Consider the following 6836-nt stretch of genomic DNA (forward strand, 5'->3'; position numbering starts at 1 on the left):
TTTTTTTTTAACTTTAAACTCAATTTAAATCATTGCTCACATTCTAACTTTGTGCAAATATATTTTTAAAACCAAAAAGAAAAAAAGCTTGACTTTGTCTTAAACTGCTCCAGTGAAAGGTAAAATGTTGCATTCACAATTTTGGCAAGAATAAGGAGTGAAAAGACCATTTGCTGTCTGGAAATGTGTGACTATAACTTGGGTTATGTTGACTTGTGGTGGCTCCAGTGAATGCAATTAGGTCACAACAGGTTGCACTACAGTAGGAAAAAACCCAAAACAACAAACAAACAAACAAACAAGCCTATGCTTTGACATATGAGTGGACACATGTCATTGTTGATTGCATATCCAAGCTGGCTTTTTTTTTGGCTGAATTCACAAGCAGAGCACATACTAATTTTCTAATTATAATACATGCATAAATCTGAGCACCACACAATTCCTTTGTTGCTTGCTTTTTATCATTTAACATGCACTATGAAGGTATTAAATTAGATTAAAACTCAGAGCATTGTCTGAAAAGCCCTTGCCATCTTTTTCACTTTTTGTCCTTTGGGGCATATCAGTGGGTTTGCACAAGTTGAGCTGACTCTGAAACCCGCATTAGGAAGTCCTGTTGGGAGCAGGTGATCCTGGCTGCCTTTGGCCTGCCTGTGTTGCTCAGCCGGCAAACTCAGGTGAGTAGCCGGGTGACGTCAGGAAGACAACTCATCTACATCAAATTAAGTAAACCAGGAGCTGGGTGAGACACAAGTCCCGGCTCTTGTGGGTTTCAGGTCTCTCTCAGGTTACTCATAGCCCTGAGGAGGATAGCCTGCTCAGAGCCCTTGCTCCCAGCAGATCACAGGTGCATCTCATGTTTGTTGCTCCTGCACAAATTCCCTGTGAACACCTGACAGGCTTAAATGCAAGAGTATGTGTGTTATTATTATTCCATCAAAGGTTGCATTCTTGAGTCACAAAAGAGAAATTAAAATGCTGTTTAGGCTGTACCAGACTCCTGGTTATTACCTAGTTGTCATTTAGGGCTTTTGGGGCCTATCTTGCTCATATAAATAAAAAAAATTACTCAAATAATAGCAGCCTAATGCTGAATGCTACCTCTCTGACGGGGACCACCCAGCCTGCAGCCGAGCTCTGGGAGCCCACCTCTACCCCTCATCCCTGCCTCTCAGCCTGGTCAGATCCAGTGTGCCCAACCCAGCCTTGTCTCCCTTTTTATTCAAGATGGGTCTCTCTTCCAGTGCTCCCACCTGCTTTTACTCTTGCCATTCAATGCAAAGTGCAGCTCTTTCTCCTCCAGGGAATTTCTATGAGAATAAAATCCTGTTGTGTCCTTTCATTAGCGCATTCCTTATGGGTGAAGTGACCTCCCTCTTGGCCACCACGCGTTCAGGACTGCTATCAATATCTTATGAATCACTGGTAGTATTAACAGTGCAAAGGTTTTGTTCATTATGCTGTCTCTAGCACCTCATCTGCTTCCCATGGTGCTAACATGTGACTTTAATAATGCAGATGGCAGACCTTCCCATTAGGCTTTTGTCTGTCATAGGAAACTTCACACCCCAATTACCCAGTTTTTAAAGGAAAAAAAGAGGGAAAATAAATGGAAAAAATGTCATTGCAACACTCAGGGCTGTTTCAGTCACACAAACTTCTTGTTAGTAATGGAGCATTTAGCAGTTTTTATATGCTTCTTACACAGAAGATGCTCTTCTTGACTGCAGTCAGAGTTTTGGTTTAGCACAAACCAGGTGAGAAAACCGAAGGCTGGAATCATGCAGCACAGGACAGTCACTTGTGCCTTTACTCAATGTGAATTGTGCATGTCAAGTTCAGAAGCTGTTTGTTAAAGTTATTTAGCTATCAGCAGTTACTACATAGGCTGACACTGTTATTTCATGGTACTGAGAGCTCTGGATTGCTTCATACAAACGTGGGATATACTATCTTTTTTCCTTACCTTCTCTTTCCTCTGACTCCCCACAATTCTTTTGTCGATTCCTTTCTCTAACATATTTTTCTGTTCTTCCTTCTTCTTTATTTGTGGTAGAGATCTCCACAATTCTCTGGGACCCCACTTGGCATATTTTGACTGCCTGTGCTCTGACAGTTTTGCAAACCACCCCATTCCTATGTAGGGCAGGTCATTTGCTGCTGGAAGCCTGACAGACCACCAGGAGACTGGCACAGGCTCTGCTGGCAGAGGTGAGAGGAAAGGGACCTCCTTTTTGTTACCTGCACCCGAGTAGCTGCCAGCCAGCACCCTTAATATGATACCAATTTAGATAAAACTCTGCATAGAAAATTCCTATTATTTCTATAAGATGAAGTTACAGTGGCCTAAGAACATCTAACTGTGCAAACCCAGTCATGGGCCTTCCCCATATCAGTGTGCAAGGGCACTGGAAACCCTAGGAACTGGGAACACAACCTCAAGCTCCACAGCTTGGCCAAGCAGAAGAAATTAAACAGGTTAAAAATCTCCATTTAGATCAACTGTAATAGTGCTGTGTACAGCTGAAAAAAATAGAGGAACCCCAGGAATCCGGCAGCAACCCCAGATGTGGGTTTGTGAGGTGAGGGAGACAGGATGTCACTGGGAATGCAGAAGGCACAGTTACATTGTCTTCACCCATGTTCCACTTTCTGCCACAGCTTTCTCTTTGAGTATCTCCAAAACCTCCCATGGCAAGGCCAGCAGGCTTGTCGTCCCCACTCAATGCTTCACGGCCTCTCTGCCTAACCCAGGCACTTGGTGGGCTGCAAACTATTACCTTTGCCCCACCAAGACTAACCCACCTACAAGGAAGAGCTGCTAAATATCTGGAGTGTAAACAGAAGTAGGTTTGCAATTGTTTTGCTACTCCCATTTCCCAGTCTGATGCTTCCTCCCAGCTGAGAAGCTGCATCTCTGCCCAAGTGGACAGCGTCACAAATTATAACTCTTGTCCAAGAAGACCTAATGTTGGGGACTCTTATTTTATAGGATGACACAAAACCAGTGGGCCTGGAATCCCAAGATTATAGTTTTGGACAACACTTAGGAAGATAAATAAGGAGACTAATTATCTTAATTTATTCCATAATTATTTTAATTATTAATCACTTCCTTCTTTCTTGCCTATCATCAGGTCTAGAGGCAGGACTGTTCCCAAGTCCTGAATGCAGGCTCTGCCCGTGGCACGCTCCCGTGACTCACCAGGTTAGTCTTTATCTCTTCCCACACCTTTCATAACTAGATTTTCTTGAAACTGCATTGTTGCTTCTGGGGATGCAGTAAGTAGGCTATACTATGCATATCTAAGTTGACTCACTTGGGAGAAGATGTCTTGTTCCTTCTGCACCATTCCCTCTGCAGATGGTTTTAGAGAACAAGAGGGCCAGGTCTTCTAAAAGTAGTGAAAGGTATAGGGCATGGCTGCTGAGTTAGCAAGTGAGTTCATCTTTTCAGGTGAAGAGTTTTTCAGAGGTCTTATATGAGTTTAAGAAAGGCTACATAAGGGTTTTCACATAAGATATTTGCTCTTTGCTGCTTCGGCCAAAGGTATCCACATAAAGTTGGGACCTGCTAAGGCAGCACCTGCAAAGCAGAGGCTGGCTCTGACTGTGCCACTGGGCATGCACTGCACAGCACAGCCAAGCTGCACCAGGCAAATGCTGCCGCCTTACACGGTGACTCCTTGGCAGGTGCTGATGGTGTCAGGCATGCTGCAGCTCAGGGACAGACAGTCCTGGCAACGCTAGGAGTCCCCATCATGGTTTCTGTAAGTGGGCGTGATGCTTTTGCAAGCAGTTTTCCGGGGAGGTGCCACTGCCAAATTGTGTGACAGGGCAGAGGGAAGGGAGGTCAGTAAGAGGAGAGGAATTGGGCTGAACACCTGGAGGCAACGAGCCCATATCCTGGCATCACAGGCACATGGGGAAAACACGACTGAAAAGGAAGCGCTGGCTGAGGCATGAGCAAGAAGTAAAGCAGGGAAGAAGGAAAAGACAGGCAAAGAAGCTGATGCTCATTCAGCAGGGATTTGCAGCAGCGAGGCCTGTTTATACGTACTAGTTGATAATACTGTGATTAGAAACTCGGGAGACTGTGACCTTCATTTGTATCACACAGCCCTTCTCTGCCTCTTCCTGTCACCCACAGGCAGGCTGGCAGGCAGGCATCTTTCCAGTGCTGGTTTCAGCATCAGTAACAGGCACCATTTTCTAAGACCACAAATATGTAGCAAATAATAAAACACACAAAACTCACAGAGGAAGGAGTTCACAACTAGAGATTGGGCAAGTTAAGTTCTGATGGTGCCAAAGGTAAGTGAGGAAGAAGCACTCTGTGGGTGGAGATAGGAATGATGTGTTAGAGAGAGATAACTGCATATGGGACTCTTCTGTTTGGATACAAATCAGATCCTGGATCCTCAAAGCTCAGGGACATATTCCATCTTCACTAATTAAAAAATGAGATTGTAGTGCCAAACTGCAGAAGCAGAAAATAATCTTGCCTTACCATATTAACAGCAAGCAGCTCCAAGTGTCATAGTTAGAAAGGTTTTCCAGAAATATGAGATTTACTTGGACAACGGTATCCTCTGCCATGTAAGCCTCGTGCTCTGCTTCCATTCTGCCCCTGTTATAGACAGGCCAACGTATGACAGAGGTGGAGCAGCCTTCCTTTCCAAGTAGCAGGATTAAGCACTGACCAAGAGGCTCTTTGTTACGACACAAAGAGTAAATACAATTTTTTGCCCTTGAAAATATGTACAGTCTCAAACTGTGGTTTGCTCCCCATTCTTCTACATCTAATTTCTTTTTATCTGCTTCTATTTTCACCTCAGAACATTAAACTGTGTTGGATTTTGGCTCCCTAAATAGGCACAGGGAAACTGCAGTGAGCTAGAAAGCTGAATTTTATCTTTCACTCTCTGAGGCTAGAATGCTTTAGCTTCGTGTATTGTGCTTTCAATAACTCACTGTTATCCTTTAACCTGACAGCAAAATCCTCTGAGTCTGTATCTGTTCCTAATGAGGGAAATGCAAGGAGAGAAGGAAACACAGACTAATCTTTTTACTTCATAAGAGATCAACAAAGGAAATGTTTCATTTTTTATTCTATTTTTACAAGGTTTTCAGCTATTAACATAAGCAATTTATGCATAGTATAAAAAAGTATCGGGGTTGCCCTTTTAATAATTATAAGCAGATTTATTACAACTGAAGACTTGTAGCATATCTTGTTACATGAATTATTATGTATATTATCCTGGTTATTTACACATTGTAATTAACTGAGACTGTTCTGAGGCTTTGAAATTTGTGATTTGCTAGCACTTACACCATTTATGGAGATACAAACATCTCTAAAATGTGTGGGAGTGTTAAGAATTAAGTTTACTAAGGTCAAACTATCATTTTGCTCTCTCTAATCCAAGGGGGTTTTATATACACTAAATGTAAAATGGAATCACATTTAAAAGACAAAAAACCAGCTTACCAGACTTTCTATATATATTAGTCCTAATTTTTCTCAGGCCTGAATGGATCATCATAATGACAGCAGTGAAAAGGCTTTTGCTGCCTCCCAGTCTCAAATTCAAACTATGCAGAATAAAGGAAAAAGAGTTCTGCACAAGCCTATCTTCTGCTGGTGTTTTAACCATGTCTCCTTATCTTGTCCTGCTGAAACGGTGCAGCACTTTTAAAGGAGGCTGATGCTCACCTCTTGTTGAGAGATGGACTTTCCCATAAAGTTGTCCTACAGCAGACTGAGAGCCATAGCCACCAGCAAGCCACCTCTGCAATGATAAAGTATACTGCAGTCATGAGGGGCTTTTAAGTGGCTCTGCTAATACTGTTCACCCTCTACAGAAGAGATTTTCCTTTTAAAATGTTATAATTGATCTACCTCCGCTGATCAGAGGCACTTGATTCTTTAAGATGTTGGAGGAGGTGCTGGAGGAGGTTGGGGCTTTGACTACCATGAAATTTTATCAAACAAATGTCATCACAGGAAAGAGTGCACATGTTGAAACACAAACTGCAGAAATGCTTACAATACCCAGGCACTGAACAGAATTAGTGAGACAGAGGAAAATGTACTTCCTAGCTGAAATCCTGGAAGAGACAACGGCTGCAAAATAGTTATTCAGGTGTGGCCATATCAAGTGCAAAGAGAGAACCCCAGTAAATGGATGAGGTTAAAGTAGGATGAAATTACTAAAGGCTGCTCTTGTAACATGGCTGTGACAAATTGCTGCTGCTAAACTACTGTTATTTACCCTGGCAATGGATTAACAGCAGTTAACAAAGATTAACTGAAACAAAAATCTCAGATGAGAGAAACCTATGGATTTTTGTCTGATATTTCTCATATATACATATATAAATACTTAATCCTAAAAAATAAACGTAACTTGAATGTAAACACTATGTTTTCATACTTAGTAGATAGATGATATATAGGCTGGCAAGCTGAGCTGCTCACATGGTGTCAGGACTTTGTGTTGTTATGGTGTCTGTACACGTATGTCACATGCTGATTTAGAGTGAAAGCATATAATGCAAGAAGCAGCTCATATTAGAATTTTCCAAGCCTGAAGCAGAATAATTTGAAAAAATCCTAGATAATATGGTTCAGCTGTTTCTGAGAATATCATTTGGAAAATATGTTGTTCTGCGTGTATTAAACTAAAATCTTGATTATTTTCTAGAGAATGTCCAAGATCATCAGGTTTTAAACTACAGATTGGCAATTTGGCTGAAATGGCATCAGCAGTGCATCTTTTGTCACTCTTATCAATTTACCCAAATCAGAACAAGTTAAAATATTTAAA

General features: G+C 41.9%; 1 long non-coding RNA gene across 2 annotated transcripts in view; it reads left to right on the top strand.

The window, feature by feature from the left end:
* Nucleotides 1-6836, top strand: part of LOC135423267 (uncharacterized) — a 28706-nt gene that overhangs the window by 420 nt on the left and 21450 nt on the right. The window contains exons 1-3 of one of the 2 annotated variants that reach the window (XR_010434757.1): nt 22-680; nt 2060-2214; nt 3141-3211. This is a non-coding gene — a long non-coding RNA (uncharacterized LOC135423267). Of the gene's footprint in view, nt 1-21; nt 681-2059; nt 2215-3140; nt 3212-6836 lie in introns of those variants that run through there. The other variant, XR_010434760.1, reaches the window with a different exon arrangement.

Source organism: Pseudopipra pipra, chromosome 1, assembly GCF_036250125.1.
Source record: "Pseudopipra pipra isolate bDixPip1 chromosome 1, bDixPip1.hap1, whole genome shotgun sequence".
Lineage (NCBI taxonomy): Eukaryota > Metazoa > Chordata > Aves > Passeriformes > Pipridae > Pseudopipra > Pseudopipra pipra.